The following is a 26208-nucleotide window of genomic DNA, read 5'->3' as shown; positions in this document are numbered from 1 at the left end:
CTGCTGTTCGGTATTTTTAAATGGCAAAAAATACCTGTGGGGATGCATCATGTGCCTTTATAAAACACAGTTGCTGTTTGTAACAGAAAGATTTATAAATGGCAGTGGGTTTTGTTGTTTTTCTTTTCTTTCTTTCTTTTTTTTTTTTTTTTGGATGATTCTTTCTTTTCAGTTCTTTGGCTTCCACTGGTCGTGGGCACCATCTTAACAGTTAAAACAAAAAGATTCCACAGTATGGATTGAACATGTTCTTGGCTACTACTTGATGGGTGTTCTCAAGAAAATAAGGAGGATACCAGAGCCGGCAGCAGTTTCCTTTCTGACAACAATGCCGTTCTAAATTTCTATGGAAGGAGAGGTATAGAGATCACTTCTTTCACTTTCTGTATTTCACATGTCTGTGTCAGGGAAAGAATGGGAAAGTCTCAATTTGTTAAAAAAACTAAAGGGACGATAGTTACTGTACTTTATGTCATTTAAAAGCTTTTCTTCTTGATGGTTTTATTTTTTTAAGGTTTTATTTATTTATTGGACAGACAGAGATCACAAGTAGGCAGAGAGGCAGGCAGAGAGGGGGCGGGGAAGCAGGCTCCCTGCTGAGCAGAGAGTTCTGTGTGGGGCTTGATCCCCGGACCATATCATGATCTGAGCCGAAGGCAGAGGCTCAACCCACTGAGCCTCCCAGGCGCCCCTGTTCTTGATGTTTTGGTCTCATCAGTTCCTACTTGGAAACTTAAGATTGTTTGGAGGTATCTGGGTGGCTAAGTCGGTTAAGGGTCTGCCTTCGGCTCAGGTCATGATCTTGGGGTCCTTGGATCAAGCCCCACGTGGGGCTCCCTGCTCAGCAGCGAGTCTGCTCATCCCTCTGCCCCTCCTGTCCCCCTCCTCACCTGCTCACACACATGCATGTGCACGCGCTTTCTCTCTCTCTCAAATAAATAAAATCTTTAAAAAAAAAAAAACAACATAATATTATTTGAATTCTTAGTGACTCTGTTGGCAACTGAAAATCAATTTTCCCTTCTTATTAAAAAAAAATTCAAGCAGAAATACGGTCACTATCTTATTCAGTATCTTGGCGTTTTGTTTTTTTTTTTTCCCCACCACTGAGTCGTTTTAGGGAGAGCTCTTTAAATATGCAAAGGGACAGTCAGTCCATAGGAATTCATATTAAAGCATTTGCAAACTATTCTGGAAACTCCCTCATAGTTAAGTCAAACAGATGAACCGTACTGAAATTAAAGAGCCATGGGGAGGTTACTCTTCAAATGGCAAGAGGCTACCTTTCCATCTTCGACAGTTGAGTATATATTGTAATATTTTGGGGATATCGAAAGTAGGATTGTAGAGCTATGTGACAGGTGAAGAAGTTGGCAGAGGTGCACGTGGGCCCTTGTTTGTATGAACTCTATGGTGTTAGCACTCCCTGCAGTGGAAAAGTCACATTTCAGGGATGCATGTCCAAGGGTAGAGAAGGTTATCTCCGAGTGATCTCGTCATGCAGTCACAGAGAGCCTCGGCTCTGGAGTCAGATGGCCCGAGTTGGATTCCCACCTCCGTCACTTATGTGTGCTGTTGGGCAAGTGATGCTTGCACATCTTCACAACTTCTTTGTGACTCAGTTTCTCCAACTGTAAAGAATCGTATAAAATCCCTAGAAGAGTGCTTTTTGCACCTCAGAAGAGTATTAGTTATTTAGTACTGTGTAACAAATTACCCTAAAACTTGGTTGCCTAAAACAACAAATACTTCTTTTATTTATTTATTTATTTTTTATAAAAGATTTTAATTTTATTTATTTGAGAGGCAGAGATCGCAAATAGGCAGGGAGGCAGGCAGAGAGAGAGGAGGAGGCAGACTCCCCGCTGAGCAGAGAGCCCAATGCGGGGCTCGATCCCAGGACCCTAGGATCATGACCTGAGCCAAAGGCAGAGGCTTTAACCCACTGAGCCACCCACGCACCCCACAACAAATACTTCTTATCTCGTAGTTTCTGTAAGCAGGAACGAAGGCACACTTCTGATCAGTGTCTCAGGCTTGGGATCTCTGTGAGGTTACAGTCAAGCCATTCATTAGCCCAGGCTGCAGTCTCATCTGAAGGTGGGGTAGGGGGAAGTTGGGATCTGCTTCCAAGCTCAGGCATATGGTTGCTAGCAGACCATGTGGGCCCCTCCCCCAGGATGGTTTCACAGCCCGGCAGCTGATCCCCTACCCCCATTTTGAGTAACCCTGGAGAAAATGTTTGGGAGCATCCAAGACGGAAGCCAGTCTTGTCACTTAATCTCGGAAATGACATCCCAATGCCTTTGCTGCCCTCTGTTTGCTACGCGGGAATGGCTCAATCTAGTCTATAGACAAGGGGAGAGGACTGTACAAGGGCACGAATACCAAGAGGTGGGATCTTGGGAACCACCTATGACAGTCAACTCATGCTTTAACTTGTATCTTCCGTCCACGTGTCTGTGAATTTCAAACTTACACATCCTACTGGCTACTTGACATCACCCATATCCTGCGTTCTACACGGTTTCTCCCCGGGATGTCTACTAGGCACCTTAGATCTGACATGCAAACATGGAGTTCCCGACACCAGCTTCTGCCGTGATCTTTTCTGGTCTAGTGAATGGCAGCTCCATTCTTAGAGATGGTCTGGTCACAAACTTGAACGGATCCTCCTCAGCTCTTTTCTTTCTCTTACACCACTTGTCTACTTGCCCTTCAAAATAGGTTCTTTGTCTTATACCACTTGTCCACTTGATCTGTAGAATATATCCAGAATCTCACCGGTTCTCCCTCCCCTCCCCCAGTATCACCCATTCGCCCGTGTGTTGGGTGTCTCACCTGAGTTTTTTTTTTTTTTTTTTTAAAGATTTTATTTATTTATTTGTCAGAGAGAGGGCGAGAGCGAGCACAGGCAGACAGAGTGGAAGGCAGAGTCAGAGGCAGAGGGAGAAGCAGGCTCCCTGCGGAGCAAGGAGCCTGATGTGGGACTCGATCCCAGGACGCTGGGATCATGACCTGAGCCGAAGGCAGCTGCTTAACCCACTGAGCCACCCAGGCGTCCCTCACCTGAGTTTTTAACTGCTCTTCCTGCTTTCAGCCTTGTCCCATTATGGTTTGTTCCTTACAACAGACAGAACGATCCCTTCAAACATAAGGAAGATCATGAGACCGCTTCATTCACAGTTTTCGAATGTCTTCCTGTGTCACTTGGAGTAAAAGTCAAAGTTTCTGCAGTGGCCTACAGGGCCTCTCATGATTAGAAAATTATTTTTCTGGATTTAATTATAGAAAATGATGTATATATGTATAATAAATACCCTATAAACATATGTCCATGGAAACATGTTTATATTTTAATTATTTAATTTATTAAAATTTATTTTCTGAATTGTGTAAGATGGGGATCTGACTCTTTCCAAATAAAGAGCTGATTTTCCCAGCCCTGTTTATTGACTAGAACATCCATTTCCCCCTGAAGTGGTGTTTCACAATGAACCTGTTTCTTTCTTTTTTTTTTTTTTTTCCTATGCTGTATCTCATTGTTGAATTTTAGAACAGCGACGTACCGGACAGTCGTATAAGATACAATTGTGTTTTTTGAGATCTCATTTGATACGGTATACTCAAACACGTAGAAAAGCCGCTTGAATTCTAATTGGTAATTAATTATGGAGAATATTTACTTATGTCCCTTTATTTGATAGATAAGGAGCTAATTCTACATAGGAGATGGTGCTTAAATTGAAAAATCCAGTTAGTGGCAAAACTGAGATGAAAAGAGAGAGAGAAAAAAAAAAACCTCATGGCTTTTGGGGCACTGTTTCTGAATCATATTGATACACTGTGCTGCTGTTGCTTATTTGTAAGCGTTTCAGAAAATTATTACAAAAATGCTTATCGGATTTCAGACCCCGTAAGGATATCATGTGGATTGGAATCCTGGTTTATATAGATAACTTCCCGTGTTCAGGCAGATCTGTGAATGCTCTCGTCCCTTGGTGTTCTTTTTTCTAGACTTTTGGTCTTGTCTCTAGAGCTTCAACTGGCGAACAAGAATGGATAGGCAAAGGAGATGAAGTTCAAGTCTGTTTGGTGATTACCAACACTGCTGGAAAGTTGGCTGAAAGAGGAAAGGATATCGAAATTATTGTTTAAAATGAGGTGTATTAGAATGTCCAGTGGTTCTTCTTTTGACAAAACCCGCCCCCTACATGGTGCACTATGTGTAATTGAGGGTCAGCTCTAAAGCCTGAAATGAATCATGTCCAACTCCTTCCCATCTACAGAGAGAAGAATGGAAAATCTTGTCTGGATCAGGCCTAGCTTCCCCTGCTTTTTTTGTTTTGTTTTGTTTTGTTTTCTCCTCTCCAAAGAGTGTGACTTGCCCCTCTGGACACCTGGCTTTGGCTGCGGGGGAAGGGCCCTGAGCTCATCGGGGGTGCCATTCTGCCTCTCCCAGATAAGTTGGGTCCACATGGTGGCAAAGTCTAATCCAGAAATGGATGTCTTTCTTTAGGTAAAAGCAGCACAGAAAGAGAACGAGCACCACGAGAAGGTACTGAGCTTCTGGTAAACTCTTCCAGCCAACGCCATACATGGCATTCAGTGAGTCAGTAGGCATGAGTGATTAAACCCTAGGTCTGCTTCAGGCCCAGATTAACTTGTGGTGTGCTGTCTGCCCCACCGGGCCGGCAGCTTCCTTTGAGGAAGAATCGTGAACCAGACAACAGAGACCCTCCCAGTTAACATATCAAGATAGAGGGGTGCCTGGATGGCTCAGTGTCTTAAGCCTCTGCCTTCACCGTGGGTCATGATCCCAGGGTCCTGGGGTCAAGCCCTGCATCGGACTCTCTGCTCAGCAGGGAGCCTGCTTTCCCCTCTCTCTCTGCCTGCTTCTCTACCTACTTGTGATCTCTGTCTGTCAAATAAATAAATAAAATCTTTAAAAAAAAAAAAAAAAGAAAGCTGGTAACAAATGAAAGAAAGGCAACAATTTATTTTTAGTAAAAGAAGATTAATATCAGCCAGGAACGTGCAGTGGGCTCACTTACATCTTCCTCCTCCCTTTAAAATTCTGTTCTTACCCAAACGGTAAGATAAAGACAGTTTGTCATGCTTTGAACTTCCTGGCTTATGTTGATTTGTAGCAATATGTTACTGTTACACATTCGAGTGGGAGCTCGGTTACATTGCATGAAAGCTGCTGGGAAAACTAATAAAATCGTGACAACCCCACTTTCAGTGGGTATTGATAGCATCAAGAAAATAAAAAAGACTTTGCCATTTTCAGGCAGTCGCTCTTCCAACTAGACTGAAAATATAATGGGCTTCAACTCAACTCACTTGTTTAAACATTAGCGAAGAGGAGCTTTCTCTTCCTCCTTGGAAGTTCTGAGTGCCTACACGCAGATAACCACAGATAGACACTACCCCCTCCCTGCCAGAAGTTCTTTTCAAACCTGTTGAGTCTTCTATAAAGTCATAACTTCAGAAGGCTTTCAAGGAATTAATTGTTCATGCAGTCACCGAGTGAGGCATGAAGGTATATCCTGTCTCTTAGGGATGGGACAGGAAGGTATATCCTGTCTCTTAGGGATAGGGTCATGGGATGGTGACCCGGCAGTGGCCTCAGGACCTTTGGAGATGCGGAGGGTTTGGCATCCCACGCGGGATGCAGTCATCGGAGTGCGAGAGTGGGTTGGCAGTCTTGCAGCGTGCTTTCAAAACAGACGAGGAAGAGCTCGTAAAAGGCTAGAAGAGGTTGCAGACATCTTTTGAAGCTCATTTCCAGGCCCAGATGGCCATTGTCACAAAACAGTGGGGTGGACTTGTGTGAGCATCAGGAGAAGCTGGAACAGCACCCAAGGACAAGGGAACATTGTAAGCTCACAAGGCAGAAGAGAACTTTCCAGAGCCACCTTGTCGCGCGCACACACAGTTCTAGTGTGTAGGTTTTGTCAGCTGCTCTGAGTGGGGGTAAAGAGGCGTGCATATTTTAACCTTTCATTTCATATTCAGCGTGCAAAGTAAACGCTGCCTCCCAACTGGGCTGGGGCAGTTCTTTATGGAGAGGTATCGAGTCAGGGTGAAAACCTGTCAATGACCTGGGACGCCTGGGTGGCTCAGTTGGTTAAGCAGCTGCCTTCGGCTCAGGTCATGATCCCAGCGTCCTGGGATCGAGTCCCACATCGGGCTCCTTGCTCGGCGGGGAGCATGCTTCTCCCTCTGCCTCTGCCTGCCATTCTGTCTGCCTGTGCTCACTCTCTCCCCTCTCTCTCTCTGATAAATAAATAAAATCTTTAAAAAAAAAAAAAACCTGTCAATGACCTATTTGTGGCGCAAAATAGAAAATTTCCTCCTTCTAACTCTGCCTCTTTTTTTGTGTTCCATCCTAACCGCCCGGTATTTAAAGATACTACTCTTAGCTCAGTGAGTCTGCGTCTATAATGGGCAAAATCAGATGAACTTTAATTTGAAACAAAACGTCCTCCACTTCCTGCCCTTGGCGACTACACATCCGTTATCTTTAATTATGAAACATCATGGATCTTTCTCTGTGTCCTGATTTCAGTTAGTAAACTTGGAATTTGGTAGGCATGTCCCCGGTGGTGTAGATCATGATTTTCAAGATGTACTTCCCACCCCAGCAGGTGCTCTGTTTTCTTTCTTCCTCCCTCCTCTCACCGCCCCCCCCCCGCCCCCAGCATTTCAGGGCACCCTAGGTAGATCAGTGGTGTGATAGCTTCGTTCTGATAATTAACATGCTTGTTTGAGGTTATAAAATATACATCTGAGAGAAGCCAGGGATTTCCCCCTGAATATCAACGAACTGCTTGAAGTGGCATTTCTCATTCTGACTTGTTTTGTTTTCTTTTCCTGTAGCATACTGCAGCAGAATGAAAGCGTTTATTCTGAGGCCTCAAAAGTCGTGCTGCCCTAGACCATGAGCGAGAAGGCGTGGACTTCAGCCTGCACGGATGGTCTGGAAACACAAACGGCCGTGGGTAAGTCGTCTGAAGGACTCGGTGTTCCTTAGCTCTAGGTTTCATCAGTCATTCTTTATTTGGGGTTTTGGGACCTCTTATTCAAGTGCCGGCTATTTCTCTACAGCCCATGCATGCAACAGGTCGTTGGAGAAAATGTTGTTCTAGCAACAGGGAGCCTAGAGAACAATGAAATTTACTTAGTGTGTTTGTTTCAGACATTGCAGTGCAATGAAGTTGTGGTTAGGGAAGACCAAAATGGAGTGGGGTGGGGAAAGAATCCCAAACAAATGAACACACAAATGACCAGCAAAGTTTGTCTTCCAGATATCGCTTTTAGCTGAGAGCTAAGGGATTAGTCACACACGAGACTCTTGATCCGATCTGATGGCAGATTTCTCACCCCAGAGTGGAGTATCAGGGTGGGGAGGGTGAGGTGCGCTGGGGTTTTCCAGGTCTGACTCAACCTACATTTATTGAGCACCTTTTAACTACACGTGGTGCCCCACATGATGGCCTTGGTCTGGAGGTGGAATTCAGGGCTCCAAACTATAAAGAAACAAACAATGCAGAACACCAAAATACTGTGGATTTCCAAGCAAGTTTGATCAGCCTAGTGGACGGTAGTTCTTAGAAACAGTCCTCAAACGGAAGCCAGTTCTCCCCACCCATCTCGGGGACCTCGGACAACTTACTCATCCTTGGGGAATGGGTCACTTCTAAAAAAAGCTCCAGTGCATGCGTCGGTGACCTCCAAGGTCTCTTGCAAATGTAAAAATTCCACAGTTCACGTTGCTGAAATTAATTAAATCATTATCCCCTTTGATTCTCACTCAGCCTAATCGATGGGAGCCCTTGGTGGGCCGTGTTGGGCAGGGAGGCTCCTTGGATGGGCCATTGCGGAGACAAAGGGCCAGGCACTGTGGGGTCCTTTCTAACCTCCTTCTCCCTGCGATCTTGTGAACCAGGCCTTTGATCAGACAGGCCTTGTGGTGTCTGTGGTTTGTAACGCATTAAAGTAATGCATTAAAGACAACGTGACACATTGTTACACGAGTACAATATCATATAAATATCGTCCTGTAGTTTTCCGTTGGGGATCTCGCTCCTCCTTCTTTGTTTGGCTGTCCCTGTCTTCCGGGTTATCTGCCCGTCCCTGAACCCCTGGGGCGCCCCAACCTTTTTTTTTTTTTTTTTAACATTGAACAGAATTTATGATTTTTCTTTCTTACTAGACATCCCTTTTCCGCAGCAGAGCTGTGAATGACACTTTAAATGATGCTCAGATGTCACTGTTGTTGGCAGCTGGCTGGCTGCCTCGGAGCACTGCATTATTTGGGTTTCGTGACAGCATTTTTTTCTCTCTCACAAATGTTAAATTACGAACTTCAGGAAACCACATGAATGCGGTGGAAGGAAAAGGCGAACGTGGCGTTCTCGGGAAATGCCGGTGTTACGGTTCTCCTGGTGACGGTCCCCTCCCTGCCCTCAGCACACGAAGCCCGTGCACCTGCCTGGTGGCAGTCTCCGAACTCCCGCCTTGATCTTCACTAATGCGGCCTGCCATGGCCCCCCCTTGTCACACTGAGTCAGGAGGTTTGGTAAAGACGATTGCATGCAGCTGTCTCTGCGCAGGGCCTGCCTGACCCCTGAGCCCGGCTCACCCACTAAGTCTTCCTGGTATGCTCGGGCCTCTGTGAACTCCTGTAACACTTCGAACATGCATCCCGTGGGGCGCCTGGGTGGCTCCGTCGGTTAAGCATCTGACTTCGGCTCAGGTCATGATCCCGCATTGGGCTCCTTGCTCCACAGGGAGCCTGCTTCTCCGCCTGCCGCTCCTTCTTTGTGCTCTCTCGGACAAATAAACTTAAAAAAAAAAAAAAAAGTGCATCATTTAAAAAAAAAAAAAAAATCTCTGGCTGTGTAGCACCTTGTGGGGGTTTGTTATCAACCCGTCTGGGTTGCAGACTTCCTGAGGGCAGGGATCAGATCGTGGCCCTGTGTTTCTCCAGGGTGGTCTAGCCCCAGGGTCTCCTGCAGCCAGAGCCTCCTGGGCATGTGTCTTAAAGTCGCAGATTCAGCAACACTAGGTTCAGTGAGTCAGAATTTCTGGGGATGTGAAGCCCGAGAGACTCACCGCAGAGAACTCTTGGGCACACTGAGGTTTGTGGACAGCGGCCAGCGTCTACTTGCTCATCCTCTGGGCCTCCATACCTGCTGCATCGGGTCTGGATCTGAGCACATGGTAGGTGCCCAGGAAGAATTTGCTTGTTGATTTGAGTAACCCCCGGCCATGAGGGTTGCCTTTATCCTTCAGCAGCTTTGAGCCTTTGCGGGATGTGAGGTCTGCGTGTTCTCTGAACCCGGAAAAACCCCGTTTTGTCCAAAGGTGTAAAGTTCCCTTGGTCAATGGCTCTTCTGGAAACCTTTTGATGTCCCTTCTCTTTAACCGGTGGCTCTGACTATCCCCTATTAGTGGCCTGGCTCCTGCTGCGTACAGCCCAGCAGTCATGTCGGCTGCGGGGAGAGGGACTGGGGCGTCAGGACAGGAGGCGATCTGAGGTGGGAGCAGTGCCGTGGGAACCCAGTCGCTTCATCCTCGGATCCCAAGGCCACGCCCGCTGCCCTTGGCAGTTTATCTCCAATGCTGTTTCTTTGAGCTGTTGGGGCTCGGGGGTTGTCAGTTTCAGCGGCGGGAGAGCCATCCCGCAGGGACACGGATAAAGTTCAGCCACAGTGGACGCACATCAAAGTGTCCTCAGTGCGAGTAGCAGCTTCGAAATTTCAGTCTGATGACAGCAGCCTGCCGTGGTCACCCCAGCCCTTCCCTACCTCCTCCACTTGCGTCCAGCAAGAGCAAGCCAAGCCTTGCCAGGTGGCATTGCTTCTAGCTCGTGATGCCCTCGCTGGCAGGTGCCGCCCAGGGAAGAGATCTGACAGAAGCCAGCCCAAAGAACCCAGAGAAGTCTCACCAGCCTATAAGGGAACGAGTGGGTGCATTGGGAAATTTATTAACTGTGATGACAGCCACCACCGCCTGCATGAAGACTTTTTTTTTTTCTTTCAACTTTTCTTCGTTTTCACTCTCGCTTAGTCACAGTTTCACTCAAGTTGTGTCGCTCTTGAATAAAGTTTGTGTTAAAAGGCACATTCAGGCAAGGGATGGGAAGCGTCTTCTCCTGGGCGTCCGTCTAATCTTGGCGATCAGAGCATTGGGGAGTGGGAAGGTAGAACGCATTGGAAATGGATTTTTTTCCCCCTCATTCTCAGCTAAGGGAGGAAAAGAAAGCACAGATTTCCAAAGCAGCATTAAGAGCAAAAGAGGCTTTTGCACATGGTGCTTCATCGAAACCTGATTAGACTTTTCTCTGGATGGCCCCCCTTCCAGTGGGGATGGGGCGTGGGCTGTGTGTGTGATGCAGGAGTCAAGTGCGTAGGCTGTCAGTCATGGAAGGGAAATGTGCAGTTGTTGCCATCAGTGCCCTGAGCCTTCATTAAAGGTTTCAAGGTGGAGGAATACCTAGGGATGAAATTAAAGAAATTGTAAAACATACGATTTTAGTGAAATACCAAAGGCATTGCTGTTTTGGAGGTCTTCAGCAATGCATGGGATATTTCCTTATGAGTAGTCATTTGTGGTTGGAAAGGTGAAGAGGTGGTTTTAACAGAACATTTGACTGCATTCCTCGCGTTGTTTACCGTGAAGCATTCTCGAGAGCTGCAGGGTTTCCAATTGGCTTCCTAATTCATGGGCGCTGCTTTTGGAAGGCAGGTAGACATAGGAAAAGAGGCAGTTTGGTACCCTCCCGGAAGACCATCGTTGGAAAGCTCTTGAAAGGCTTTCTAGCTTAGAGAAGTTAGATACACTTCATGTCCCCAAGCTGACGCTCTGTAAAGCAGTACCAAGCAAGCTTTCTGTGAAATGTGTTACAACTCGCTTCTCTTGCTCATACTATCATGCGCTAATTGCATCAGTCCCCTGGAGAAGCTGGGTGTCTGGGTATAACTGAGTGAAACCGCACCAGTTCAGGAAATGCAGTGAATGGTCTTATAATAGGCATCATCAAAACAGATGGTGATTAACTTGGAAGGTACCCTTCCTTGGTGACAGTTTGAAAGCTTTGAAAGGAGGTGTTTGCTGTGCATCAAAAGAAATTAGGATTAAACTGCCACGTGGGCACATGGTTGGAGGGAAAACAGAAAAGAACTCACCGGAGCTCCTTACTACACATGCTTTCCCCGAAGACATCATCATCACATCCCGGCATCATTACCAGTTCCGCTTGGATGGCTTTCATGGCTCTCTCTTCCTCTCCGGAGCTTAAGATCACTGGCTTCCATATTCCTTCCCAGATGGCTCCAACTGGGTTAATCATAGGTGCCTCTGACTTGAGTCTACACCTTCTCCTGTCACTGTCCTGACTCCCTTTATGGGTCCTTGTCTAGAGAAACAGGATCAGCTGCCAGCCAGTCATGGGTGCTGGACACCATCCTCTCTTCCTATGCTTCACCCCTGGACCACGTGCTGGAGTTTTGCCTCTTGCTTATTTCATGGTCTAGCACTCTGCTCCATTCCCCTGCCCTTGGTCTGCTTCTGCGGTTAACATCATTTGCCTGAGTACCACAGCCGTTTCCCAAAGAGTACTACTGCCGTAAGTCTGTCCTTCTGGCATTCCATTCACCCTAGGATTTTGAGAATGGTCTTCCCAAAGAAAGAGTCTGATCAAATTACTCCCATTCCTAAAAACGCTCAGTGACCCATGAAGTATGGAACAGTCTTTGTAATACAATGGAAGCCTCAAATACATCCTTCAAAACGGCGCCTGCGACAGATCACCCATCAGTACACATCGATTACAAAGTCATGATGAAAATGTGTGCGTGTCCACAAAGAGTTGGAGTAAATAGAGCAAAAATGAAGATGTTTAGAGCAGTTGGTACTTTCTTTAAGAATGATAGTCTTCTGGTATTTTCCAGAGGAATGAGTGACTATGATGAAGTGGAAGAAAAAAATTCAAAGGATTTTGTTAACTTCCCTTTCCCTGCAAGATAAAATGGTAACTCCATTGCACGCACGACATTCAGTATCCCTAGGAATTCATTATCGACTCACCACTGAAATCTCAGCCCTCACTCCCATCTTCCCACAGGACACTTCTTCCCTTTCTCCATACACTGTGTTCTTCAGCGACCATGCCTTATTTCATGTTGATTCTTGTGCATGAAATTCTGTTTCTCCACCCAGTGAATTTCTCACTCATTGATGCCTACTGGGAACCCCCCCAACCCTCCTGTGTTAGTCTGTGGGTCACAGATCTTTGGTGATGCTGGCTTCTCTGTGGTTGACCCATGAGGGTGGGGACTGGTTTATTTTAAACCTTGTCTTCTAAGTGGTAAACCCATTTCTCCACATAATACAGCTTAATAAATATTTACAAAAGGTAGAAAGAAAGAACTCATTTGGAAATATAAAAGTAATCCTTCAGGTAAGATTTCACATTTCCTATACGCTCGGTGCGAATTACCATGTGGTAAAAACGACCCAAAGTTGATGTTTTGGGTGAAACAGTTTTTACAAAGGCAGTTGGGCTCCACATTCAAGCACTTTTAAGCAAACGAGGAGGGTGAATCTTTGGTATCTGAAAATTCTAACATCAAGTAGAATCAGTTCAGCTTCTCAGAAGCCATATTTGTGAAACGACTAGAAATTGCTTTTTAAACCGTTTTATGGCCAAATCAGAAATCCACCAAAATGACACATCCAGTGTTGGCAACATAATAGGGATATGTGGTATTTTTTTCTTAAGGGAATTTAAAAAGCCAAGACTGGGTAACATTAAAGGATTGATGTAACATTTTCAGTTCTGAAAGGCTATTCTACTCTAGAAATATACTTGTTACTATTTTTTCATTTCTAAGAATTCTGTTTGGTTAAAATTGCAAAGGAGAAAAAAAATATCTTGGCTTAAACAAAATGAAAAGTCATCTCCAAAATTAATTTGGCATCCTCAAAAGTTCCTTTCCAAAGGGAGGAGGAGGAGGTTTTTTAATATCACATGTTAAAAATGCCACTAAAAAAATCATCATTTGCACTTGTGAGCAAGAAATTCAGAATGGTATTTAATGGAGAGCAATGTGTGAGGCATGTCATGCATCCTTTGAAACAATATTTTGACATTAGGGAAAGGCTATTTAATAGTATGTATTATTTTATAATGTATATTATATGTATCTACTATATTTTTCCTACTAATGTTCTAGTTAGAGTCAGTAAGTTGAAATAGATCATTTCAAGTTAAGATTTGCCACTTTCCCTGCATGATATACTTACCCAGCTTTCAGTTTGCTTGCCTGTAAAATTATGACAAAAGTTGAACCACTGTTAGAGTAACAGATTAAGAAATTGGTCAGTCCACATGTATTGATGGACTACTAACTCAGAAACCTTAAATACCACATTACTTGGCAGCATCTCACGGAAGCTGATCTTTGTCTGTTTTGCACAGTGAAGAGCCTTTGCTGAATTTATTATTTATTAATTATTTATTATTATTATTTTATTATTTTTCTGTTCTGAGCTTTGCATTTGACCAGGCCAAATCCTGGCCATTTGACTGTGGAGAAGATCCATCAGGAAATAGGTATACTTGAAGCCATCAATATATGTCAAGTAGTTTCGTTTAAAAAGATACACACAGACACACAGACACAAAATGGCTAAGGTGAAATGATTTCACCTTTACCTAATTTCTCGTTCTTTAGCTATAATGAAAGCAGTTTTCATTATAGTTTGGGGTGCTTCCCGATGCAGTAGGTGCTTATCTTGAACTGACCTCCCCAGACCACGTAGATTGTGGCTACAACCGATCGAAGGCTGCCTGGCGTCAGCACCAGCAGAGGAGGGTCTCCCAGCACAGGTAGCCTCAATGAGGAAGGTGCGAAGGGGAAGACAGCTCTTCATGAGACTTTAAAGATCTCAATACAGAACATAATTCCTTGATGGAGCTCAAAGTTTTGAAAATCCAGCCCTGAGAAAACTGATGACTGTCCTCGTAGGATTTTTTTGTTTTTGTTTTGCTTTTAGCACTACACAATCCATTGCTCTACCACTGTTGGAAAACAATGTAATGTACTGTTTAAGAGCATAGGTTCTTGAGGCAAATTTCCTGGGTTTGAGTACAGATGTGCCTCTCAATAGCTGTGCAATACTGAGCAAATTAAAACTCTTCGGGCCTCAGTTTATTCTCTCGTGGCATAGGAGAATTAAAGCAGCATCTATCAGAGCTGTAAAACCTAAATGACTTCATGCCCATGAAGCTTAAACAAACAAACAAACAAACAAAGTTAGCTCTTATGGTCATGTTACTTTCGTGGTGTTCAGGTAGACAGCTACTCAGTTTGTAATAAACACTTTCCAGCCTTTATTCTTGGTGCCTTCCTTCAAACTGAATTTATGAACTTTTACTCCTGTGAGGGAAGGTAAAATATGGGAGCGAGCCCAATCAGGGAGGGTGAGAAAGTGCGGTGGGAACGTTAAAGGAAGGAGATAGTTGGTTTAATTATTACGTGGAGGAGGCGGTCTGAGCTCGATTTTGAAATATGGACAGGATCCCACATTGCAGGAGGACAAGGGTGAGGAGATGGGAGAGGATGGTCTGTGTCTGAGGCACGTCATGGGCTAGTTTGGATCCAGCGTGAGGTGCTGAGCTAGAACAATGAAGGGTTAGGAGGGACAAGGTTGCTGTGATAATGATAGTAATAATAATAATAATTAGCATGAACTATGAGTTGAGTAAGCTACCTGACCCCAGTGTCTGAGAGGTGCTTTACAATCCTCCGTAACATAGTTAGTTCCAATTTACAGGGGAAAACAATGGGTTTAATCCCATCCTAAAGGTTGGAATTTTATCTTAAGTGGTGGAGAGCCATTGAAGGTTGTGGAACAGGAGAAGGTGGTGGTCAGACTTAACTCCTGTTGACTTAGCTGCTCTGTTAGACTCTAATGGAAGTTGAAAACCGGTCTCCTCCTGTCCTGTGTGCCTCAACAGGATGGCTACTCCATAAATATTGGTGGAGTCTATTTTAAAAGCTTCCTCAACAAAATTTAGGAGACACGTTTGGTACATTTTCCCCTTTGAAGAGGAAACTAATCAATCCAAGAATAGTTAATAAACTAAATTCCTTTGTGCTTATACGTGTTTCTTCTCATCTGATCCTCAGAAAAACTTTCATAGATTATGACTCTTTTACATTGAAATTTTATGTTATTGGAGTGGATGAGATTATTGGTGCCAAAGATTTCACTCACCTTGTAGGAAAAAAGCTAGGATTTGAACCCTGGGCTCTCGGACCCCTTACCTGTACTCTGTCTTCACTCCTACCTCTGTTGCAGCACTTCTGATTTCCAATATGCACTACGGTTGTTATTTCACTGGTTTAAGGCCACTTTGCTGGGACTCTGTTGCTTTCAGAGAAAGTAAAGCCCCACAAGGACCTAATCTACTTTGTAGAGGTTGATGGGAAAGAAATTACCTTCAGCTGTCCTCAGGACCAGCATCCTTCTAAAGGACCCTGCTGGCAGGTGGCCATTTCTAGGAGCCCATCAAATTACTACTCAGAAGAGCCTGGTGTCCTGTGTTGGATACCACGCAGAGTGAACTTGCTCTTTGCAGTAAAACAGAGTTTGGGGGTGAGCACACGGCAAGAACCCTAGATATTTAAGGGAAGCACTTTGCGTCTTCCGTCTGATTGATACCGAATTTATTTCACTAAAAAACACTCAGCAACAGGCAGAGCAGCATGTGTTTCCAAATGGTGCTTGGATTTTGCAGTGACATTTAGTGAAAGGGGAAGTTCAGGTCCAACTATCAAAGGTCATAGCCTGCAAACCTACGGGCACACATTGTGTAAATTCAACCCAAATCTGTTCTAAACTGACAGGTTTTGGAGTGGTTATCTGTTCTGTGAAATTGATCTTCAGTAGGCATCTTCAGAATATCAGATCTGCTTAATGCATTTAAATCAGTACTTGTAAATTCTTGACGCCCATGTGGGTGCCAATTAGCAGAAGCTTATCTCTCGCCTGCAGCCGTACCCACTTTGCAGGAATGGACATGGTTTTCTCTAATTTCCTGGTGGGCGCCTACATTGGTCTCACCCCCTCCCTTGCTGGCCACTGCCCTCATCCACTTTCTCTGTCTCAGGTAAATCGTCATCAAGCCAGCCACTCCATTGTCAGAATGTCTTTAATTTGATTTTTAAAAATATGTTTTTTTAATTATGGCAAATACATGTAACATAAAACTTGGCACTGTAACCATAAGAGTACGATTAAGTGACTTTAAGTATGCTTGCAGTAATGTGCTACCATCAGAGATTTTCATCATCCCAAACAGAAACTCTGTACCTGTTAAACACTTACTCCCTGTTCCTTTCCCTCCGCAGCATCTAGTGACCTCTACTCTACTTTCTATCTTGATGAGTGCCTATTTTAGCTACCACATACACCTGGAATTCTACAGCATGTCTCTTTTTGTGGCTATCCCTTAATATATTTTTAACACAGTGTTTCAAATAAACTTTCCTCATGTATTCACTTTTAATACTTTATTGTATTAATAATTATCAATAAGATATAATTCTCATTCTAATTTAGTAAACTAGGACCTGTAAGGATAGGTGTAAGCAACAAACTTTAAAGTATAAAATAAGTAAGGCACAGAGATTGAAGAATACAGCATAGGGAATAAAGCCAATAATATCGTAATAATGTTGCATGGTGACAGATGGTGACTACACTTACACAGGGCTGAGCACTGAGTAATAACACAGAACTGTTGAATCAATTATGTTGCACACCTGTAATTAATGTAGCCTCGTATGCTAATTATATTCCAGTTGAAAAAAGGAATACAAGTATGCAGAAGACATAGAAAATATTTTCATTAGTAACTGAAGAAAATAGCATTTGGAAGTCAGAACTTGAATGCCTCATAGGTAATGTCACATTCCTCTTTGGGACTGATTGTCCCCTGCTTGGGGTTTGCCCCTCTTCAGCCTGCATCCTCTGCAGAATTTCTAGAAGCAGGTTTGCATTTCCCTCATGCCTCCTAGGAAGAATTTGGAATTTGTTAGATACCATCTTTGGGCTGCCTTGCCTTTTCTTTTTCTTTGTGTTGATTTTCGAATTAATCATCCCATTTCCTTGTCCCCTGTCCAACAGCAGGCAGAAACATGTGATGAGTGCCCTCGGAAAATTCGTGAATCACAGCTCTCTGCTTGCGGTGATGTTACGCAAAGCAGAAGTATTCCTTTCTGCAGAGGAACAGAAGCGTTGTAATTTTACTGCAGCAGTGAAATTGTAGTAGAGGTGAACATAAGTCTTCTTCTATTTACATCTTTAATGAGCCACAATTAAAAGTAGTGGGTTGGCGTGTCAGAGTGAATGTGTTATTTTCAGATTTCTATTCTAGGCATTGCTGCTGCTGGTCTAAGCGGCACTTCCCTGGCACCCTGGGGCTCCGGGAGCCGTAAGAAAGAAAGCCCAGAAAGGTCTAATCTACTTCCTGAACGTTAATGGAACAGTAATGACTTTCTGCTGTGCTGAAGGTAGAGCTTTGCCTCAAATCCCAGAAGCCTGTGATTCTCAAATCTTCCATCATGGTACATCTTTTTCTTCTGGTGAAAGGTTCCGTGGATTGATTTAATGTTGAGGTGCTCAGAGAGTTTTCCCCCTTCCCATTTTGCCTTGCCGTAATTAAGATGTAGTGGGGTGGGGCTCCTGCATGGCTCAGTCGGTTGGGCGTCTATCTTCCTTCGGCCCAGGTCATTATCCCAGAGTCCTGGGATCTAGTCCCGAGTCAGGCTGCCTGCTCAGCGAAAAGTCTGCTTCTCCCTCTCCACTCATGCACTCTCTCTCTCTCTCTCGAAATATATATCTCCCTACCTCTCTCTCTCTCTCTCCCAAATAAGTAAATAAAATCTTATAAAAGATGTACTGGGGTGCTCTCCTGGCACTGGATACCTGGTGTGGGGCGAAACTGAACATCGTGTTGTAAGAGGCCATTTCCCCAGCTCTGACTGAGCCCAGACCCGAGCTCATCCCGTCTCAGGGGCACTGTGTCAGACCACTCAGCACTGTGTTCCCCCACCTCCTCCACAACCAAGGATAACTGCTGAGTTTAGCTGCACTGTGATGCTGACCTGAGACGATCTCTTAGGAACCCTTAGCTGGGTGTCCACAGATCATGCATGACTGCTAAGTAAGTGACTTTGGCCAACAGCCTTTCCTCACAAGGTGGTGAAGCCACAAACTGGGATTCACATCATAGGTCATCCAAAACATCATGTGTCAAGATTTCTGTTTGCCTGCTTGAGCTCAGCCAAAAGGTGCCTGGAGGTATCCGCAGTCTAGCGTCAGAGAGGAATGTGAAGAACCATGTAGATCTTGGCCGATGGCAGGTGTCCCCACCCTTGTGACGCATGCGTACGTCTGAATGTGTCCCGGACCAGGCACACTTGTCCTGGCTTTAGCTGAGAAGCTCCTGTGGGGTACAGGCCCCTCCTAAGACCTGGTGTCAAATTCTAGGATGATAATTTCGGGAACTCTTTCTGGAAGACCCACCCACCAGTACTCTCTCCCATTCTTTGACTAACTTTTTAAGCTTCAGACCCCACAGACTGGACCCAGCCCTGAGGAAGAATATGTATAAAGCATCGCCTGTGCGTATGGTAATTAAATCCCTTCACTTCTTCACACCCGTGGTGAAATTCCCCCAAATCCGCCAGCCCACAAAATAGGAAAATTAAGGGTCTGTGCGGAGCCCTTAGTATTGTTGCCGGTTGTTCCCAAGGGAATTTGTATCTTGGACATTTAGCAAATAATAATATGTTTAACTGATAGTGATTGTGTCCTAAATTTCCCAAAGTGATGACTAATAGTCATGAATCACATATTCCTTGGACCCTCCCTTCCCCCTCTTGCCCTATGCCTGCAGCATTTACAGTGGATCAGAGTTTCTTAGGAGTTTGCTACAGTCCAACTATATATAACTTCTTGGCTTGTCCCCAGGCCATCTAAAGAGAAATTCATTTAGTGGCGATTTTATGAAACTTTTTTTCCTAGCTTGACATGATTATTTGAAAGTAGATAATTTTCCCTGGGAGGGAGTCACTTGTTACAGGTGACTTTGATTTGAGAAACAGCTGTTGATTTCTGGTGCACTACATTAATTTCTTTCTTCCTTTTCCAAAGAGTAGTTTTATGGTTCCCAGTCTTTCGTTAGGTGTAAAAGTGAATTTGGTCTCGATTAGTTCTTCAAATGCACCTGGTATTCAAGCTATGACATTTCCTACTGAAATAACACAACCATGGCCTGGGCAGAAAAGACCCCAGTTAAATAAAACCCATTTTTTTTTTTAAAAAAAGAAGAATGAAGTATTTGTCTATAGAAAGTTTCTAAATTAATTAGTGATATTTATTAGCCATTTACATTTTTTATTAGTCTGACATCTTAAGGAGGTGTGATATCGTAGACCATTAAGGGCGAATGACAGTTGGTGTAGGCAGAAAGTCCCTAGGCATGATTCAGAGCAGAGTGACCGCCAGGTGCAAAACAGGCATATCTATTTCGTCCTGCCTGAAAAAGGAGGCCTATTCCAATGGCCTGCTTAACAACAAAACTTCTCTTGATGACTTAGGCCCAGTGGAGGGCTGGGAAGGGGGGATGATGCAGAGTTAGAAAGTAGACTACTTTGGGAAGAGGGGGTGGCTACATGATCTAGGCTTCAGGTTTTGCTATACCATGACTTTTTGTGCCCTTTGGAAGACTACTAACCTTTTTGGAACAGCTTCCTCCTCCAGGAGAGGAGGGCAGTAGCCTGGGTAATCCTTGGAGGTTCTCTTCTCCAGTGACGTTCTGTAGCTGAGGATTAAGAGACATCAGATTCTTATGGGAAAGGAGAGGGTTAGAATAGAACCAGAGCAGGTGGAAGGGGGGCAGGTGGGTAAATGGTGGTCTAGCACACAAGGTGGAAATACCCCTGGTGTAAATTCAGGTGTGTGTTTCTCTCTACGGGCAAGTGACTTTGGGGAACTGAGCACCGCCTGAGGTTAGGGTTACACCTTCCAAAGAACCCCAGTTCCCTTGCACGGCCTGTGCTCCCCGCCCTTCCCCAGCACAGGAAGCTTTGTATTTGTGCTCAAGGCTGTGCCGCCTTCCTTGCTGCATCAGTCCACCCATTCTCCCCTCTCCTTCAGTCGCGCCTTCAGGAAGCTTCTGGAGATGCTCGTGAGCCACAGCAGGTCATCCTTCCCGTCCTGAAGCCCTGCTGAAATTCTGTCTCCGCAAATTTAGACGTATTTATTTATCTTGCCACTGTCCTACTTAGAGAATCAGATACGATTGCCTTTGTTTGTGCCTGAACTCACCGTGTGAATGAGCTCTTGTCATCAGCACAGTGGGTTGAGTCTGAAGGACGTGAGTCCTTGCCAGGCTGCTGCTTTGTTGTTCGGTCAGCACCGAGCTCCCTCCCAGCCTCAGGTTTCTGGGCAGTGTGGGAAAATAGCTCTTAGAACTTCTGAGAGTCAAGTAGGCAGGTGACGCGGACCGATGCCGTTGTGAGCGCGAGTCACAGAGCAATAAGAATAGGAATGTTCATGAAAGCAGTGGACATTTTCTGAGCGCTCTCTGTGTACCCAGGTACTGGGCTAATTAGCACTTTACGTGCACTAAACGTGCGTGTCTGCATACAGACACAACAGAGCAAAAATAGACCTTTAATTCTCATGGCTCTAAGAGATTGCCGTTATTATTATCCACCTTCTACAGACGAGAAAGCCGAGGCCCAGGAAGGAGAAATAACTTGGCCAAAGTTACAGGTTAGGCATGCGGAGGATTAACGTTTTCACCAAGAGAAATCTTTGTTAGCGCTAAGAAAGTGCGAAGTCTGTGGGTTGGATGGGCGCCAGAACTGGTCAGGGTTCATTCAGGTGGGAATAAGGGGGAGCGTGGTTTCAGTGGGGTTTTGGAGGAAGGAAAGCATCCTGATGGTGCGAAGCGGAGACAAAAGGGCATTTCAAGCTGGAGATGCTTGCCTGGGAGGGCCCGACGCAAAGAAGCTGGACAACAGACAGGTTGGTTCGGCAGGAGGGAAGAACATCTCCCCCGACAGCAGCTAGGTAATCAGAATCAAATGAGCAGGGACCTGTTTTGTTAGCTGTCATGTAGGCATTGCCATAATTAGTAGCAGGTCAACACCTTATAAAATCCCTCTGGAGTGTAAAGACATGTTTCTAACAGCAGTGTGTTAGTCTGCGAAGGAAATAAGGTGCAGGCATTAACGTCCTGTCCTTAGGAGATTTCCTCTTGGGTTCTCTTTACCAAACGACACGAGCTTCACACCCTTGCCTTGCGCTGTCACCATCTTTCCTTGGGTTTCCATTAATTAGTTTCAACTCTTAGGTCTGCAGTCACTTGAGGTTGCTCAGGACAGATTTGCTCTGGCGTCCCTGGGCAGCTTGGGAGATTTGCCTTTTCTGACACATCTGCCTTGTCCCGGCAGCCACATTCCGTGCTCTGCACGGCGGGTGCCTCTCAGGGAGGGGAGTGCAGCAGCATCTGTTGGCAAACGCGCGTGGGCAGTGACAGCCTATGGAGGGCTCCAGATGGTAAGCATTAGGTAATAGATTTGAACTTGGGCAAGAATGGGAGAAGCAGACTGGGGCGACCTGGATTTGTGGGTGCTTGGGGAGAAAACCTCAAAACGAGGAATTGTAGATGTCATACATAGGTCATGCTTTTTTTGAGGGTTCCTGCCTCCAAACCTGGAAAAGAATTAAAAATGGCATTGGGAGGGATTTCCCTAGGCTTGTCAATGGCTGGTTTGTGTGTTTAATTATTGAATTAACTAATTGCTTTGTTTATAATCCTCCTTGTTTGGAAAAGATTTATGGCCATGCCTTAGATCTCTAAATCTGTCAAGCAAGAAAGTCATATGAAGTAGTCAAATTAGCAGGTTATAGTGCCTTTTAAATGTTTCTTTATAATAAAATGATTGTATATCAGTAAGAGATTTCTAAAAATTACTAGTTCATGGATTTACATTTCTCCTCTGTTTTCCGCTTTATAAAAAATGCGCTTTTCTTTGAACTTCAAACTGGGTAGCAATTTCACGTTTTCGAGCTTCTGTAGAGGTCAGTGTTTGTGAAACTCCGGTGTTGACATGGTAACTCTTGTTTTTTTGTTTTTCTTAAAGCCCCTCCTGCTCTTTGGAACTCTATGAATACAGTGGGGGCTGCCTCCCCAACCCTCATCCCTGGGCTTCCTTATCTAGTCGTGCTGTGCTTGGCTGCATGGCTCTGGGGAAGTCTGAGTGGTTCTGGGTCGTTGACAGAAATCTTGCCTATAGGAATTCAGATCAGAACTCTGGGGAGCAAGGATTTCCTGTGTTCCTCTCAGGCCACCAGTCTCATGGAAATAACGGAGGCCCCCAGTGCTTACCTCCTGCTTTAGTTCATCAGGCTTTCGTGCCCATTGCCATGTGAAATCCTCATTAGCAGCTCTGTGTGGTGGTTTTGACAGATAAGCAAACTTTGCTGGGTCACCCCAGGGGGGTGACAAGACTGACTCAGTGCCTCCCCCACCACGCTGCCCCAGGAAGGGTGTCTCCAGCCTGTGCAACACGGGCCCGTGGCTGGGGCTTATATGGGGAGGCAGTGGGGAAAAATAGGGAATAGGGGAAGAGATAGTGCTCAGAATCCACTCCTTGTCAGACTAGAGCAGAAGAGGAAGGGACTTTACCTCATGCCGGGCCCCCCATTAGGACCATGACTTACCACCTCCCATCTAGACCTCATCACACGTAGGAGATGAGCACTATTGCTTTTGATTTACAGACGATGCAAGACAAAGACTGAGTCGAAAAGGGTCATAGCTACCATAGAACAAGGATCCTAAACCAGGCCTGCCGGATCCTAAACTCAACGCTGTTTCCAAGCACGAGTGGGTTATTTTTGAGCTGTTCTCTTCCACTTTCCTTCTGAGGCTCGATTTTTAGTTATTTTATGGCAAAGGGAAACGTTCCACAAAGGGTCTATAAGGGAGGTGGCAGATATATCTGAAACAAAACTGGATTGACTAGCCCTTCGAATGAAGTTTTGTGGCTGAGAGTTTTACAGTCACCTTGGGATTTCACAGCACTGATTTGAAGGACCGAGAACTAAAGGAGCGAGAGTCGCATAGAAATGTGGATCAGAAAGCCAAGGATCTGAGTGAGAGGTAGTGGGGGAGGGCCGCTGATGTTAGAGGCCCATAGAGTGTCCATTGAGACCTCTGGGGTACTGTGGGACCAATGGGGGGCCTTGGGGATTTAGCTTTGGAGTGACATGGGATTTTGACCTATGACACCTGTGCTTTGTGTCCTAGCAAGAGCTGACCAGGTGTGGCACCGAGATCCAAGGGTGTCAGGTGGCAAACGGAGGTGCCCCTTGGGTCGGAGCAGATACTGAGTTTTACAAACAGGGGTGACCAGAAGTGCCCGTCTTTCTAGACCCATTTCTGTGGTCATTATCCATTTCTATGGCCCCGTGTCTCTGTAGGAAACACCATGCTTATGATGTCACCACACTTTGGACCGTGGATATTCATGGCAGGGGGAGGAAGCATGGGCTTGGGGGTCAGAGAAACAAAGTTCAAGTCCAGCGGCCGTTGTCGGTTAATTGTGAGAGGATGAGCAAGTTCCTCCAAGCCTCCATTCTTTGAGTGATACAGCAGGAAGAATAAGTGTGTCTCATAGGATTGTTGCATCAAATTCAGTCAGCACAGAGCTTGGCACCTAAAAGCACCTAATTATTGTCACTATCTAAGAGCAGCGGTGGGTTTTTGTTTGTTTGTTTTTATTGTGATTGTAAAGGCTATGGTGTTCCAATGAAAGGGTCCTTCATCATTCACCAGAAGAAATCCTTGAAATTTCTGCTGCAGCAAAAATGCAAATTACCACTGGGTACATTTCTGGCAGACGTAGAAGCCATTTACATAATGAAACCTCTCTAATATTATTTCTATTAATAGCCACACTTCTAAGTATCAATCTGACCATTTTGTATTTAGAATCATTCTCTCTGTGAACAGATCCCTTTTATTGCCGCATCTTCTTAATATCTTCTGACAAGTGTCATTATGTCTTTCCTTCATCTTCTGGTGTTTGTGATTTTATGAACTCTCCCAATGTTAGTTTACCACCCAAGCAGCACATTTTTAAATAATGCATCCCTCGAATGTCAGAATTTTCTAAGGCACATGCAGTGCTGTGGTAAGCACAGTACTAGGTGGGTTCCTAGGACCCAGGAGAACTAGGTCCTCAACACTTTTACGCTCCGCTGTCATCATCTGCTTTGATATAGTCACTTCTGTGAGCTGTCGCCTACCTCCTCCCCTGTCAACGCCTCTTCGTTCTGGTCCAAGTTTGTTCGCACGTTTGGCCCACACGGTCGTCCGTCCCCTTGGACCCTTAGACTTCCCTCCAACCAGCCTTGCAATTTTAACTGGCCTTGCAACAGGCAGTTTTAACTTCACAGCAGCATGGCTCGTGTCCTTTGTTAGGAGGAGTGCTCCTTGATGGCATATATGACTTTTTCTCGTGTTTGCTTCTGGGCCTCAGCAAGTGGGTTGCAAAATACAGAAGTCCTCTGATGCTTGTTGGAAGAATTAATGAGCGCGCTCCTTGTGAGGACAAGCTTGGAGATGCAAGGGCTTACCCTTGCTAGGCAAGAGTCCCAAGACCCATTCAGGTCCCTGACAGGAAGAACACGACAGGCGCGCTCTCCGAAAGCATCCTTTTCTCAGCCTTTGTGATATCTAAGAAATGGTCAGGAGTGTTTTTCTGTTAAGTTGCCCTTTCCACTAAAGGGTTAGAAAGGCTCTAAGCAGGCCACATAGATAAGTCTTAAAAAACTTATTTTAGGTGTTTATTATTATTTTTTTTATTTTTTAATTTTATTTTTAAAAATATTTTATTTATTTATTTGACAGAGAGAGATCACAAGTAGAAAGAGAGGCAGGCGGAGAGACAGAGAGAGGGAAGCAGGCTCCTCGCTGAGCAGAGAGCCTGATGCAGGACTCGATCCCAGGACCCTGAGATCATGACCTGAGCCAAAGGCAGTGGCTTAACCCACTGAGCCACCCAGGCGCCCTATTATTATTATTTTTAAAAATTTTATTTATTTATTGGACAGGCGGAGGTCACAAGTAGGCAGAGAGGCAGGCAGAGAGTGGGGGGGGGTGGGAAGCAGGCTCCCCGCCGAGCAGAGAGAGCCTGATCCAGGGCTCGATCCCAGGACTCTGAGATAGATCATGACCTGGGCCGAAGGCAGAGGCTTAACCCACTGAGCCACCCAGGTGCCCCTATTACTATTATTTTTTAATGTTACTGCTTTTCTGTGGTCTTTGAATTAGGGGTTCACTGATGAGAACTCTTTTTTCATTGCCAGTGAGGGAAACTCATCAGGGGCAGTTTCAAAGAGATGGGCATTTTGACGAGGACATGGGAGCATCTCCTGGACTTTCGGGAAGGATGGCAGCCGGACCTTAGGTGCTACAAAGCAAAGCAAACAAACCCCAAGCCACAACCCACAGTCTGCAGTGTATCTGGGGCTTGGGTCATGTAGTAGGAACAGGACTGTCGCCCCCGGGGTGGGTAGGCGGTTTCTAGAAAGATGAATGCTGGACACACAGTCCGCTGTGTAGCTTTAGAGATCGTACCACGGGTACGTGATTGTTTCTTTGCCTTCACTTGTGCCGCTGTTGAGGATTTTTATAATCATTAGTGCTAATATTGCTGGAGAAAAAAAATTCATTAAGACATCTATTCTTCTGTTGTGGTAATTTCTGTTTGTAGGGCTCATTACCATCTGGGCTCTGAAGGAGCAGCTCTTTCCTGGCTGGCGTACGCGACAGTTACACGGTGTGCGAGCCTTCTTCTGCTTGTTCTTGTCACTTCCTCACGTTGCTTCAACCTGCTCTCCCCCAGGGGCAGGGTGGCACAGCGGGGCTGACTTGCCTGGGTGATCCCCTCGATGATAGGACGCTTACGGAGAGAGGGTCTTGCATGTGGAGCGATGCTGGCTGATGTTGATGAAAAGGTTCAAGTGGGAAATGGGAAGTGTTTGAGGGGACGCCCCGATGGCTGAACGTAAAGGAAATGCACACGCACTCCACTGTCCTTT

The 26208-nt window shown here is 45.2% G+C and overlaps 1 protein-coding gene across 7 annotated transcripts in view; it reads left to right on the top strand.

Annotated features, from left to right (window-relative positions):
- The window catches only part of ATXN1 (ataxin 1), a 400612-nt gene that overhangs the window by 97356 nt on the left and 277048 nt on the right, over positions 1–26208 (top strand). For 6 of the 7 annotated variants that reach the window (XM_032341167.1, XM_032341168.1, XM_032341169.1 and 3 more), the window contains one exon: positions 6886–7007. The gene's annotated coding sequence lies outside the window, so the exon portion shown is untranslated. Of the gene's footprint in view, positions 1–1557; positions 1568–6650; positions 6654–6885; positions 7008–26208 lie in introns of those variants that run through there. The other variant, XM_032341172.1, reaches the window with a different exon arrangement.

This window comes from Mustela erminea, chromosome 4, assembly GCF_009829155.1.
Source record: "Mustela erminea isolate mMusErm1 chromosome 4, mMusErm1.Pri, whole genome shotgun sequence".
In the NCBI taxonomy this organism is placed as follows: domain Eukaryota; kingdom Metazoa; phylum Chordata; class Mammalia; order Carnivora; family Mustelidae; genus Mustela; species Mustela erminea.
Note: the sequence above shows the minus strand (reverse complement) of the source record. Positions and strands in the feature narration are given on the sequence as shown.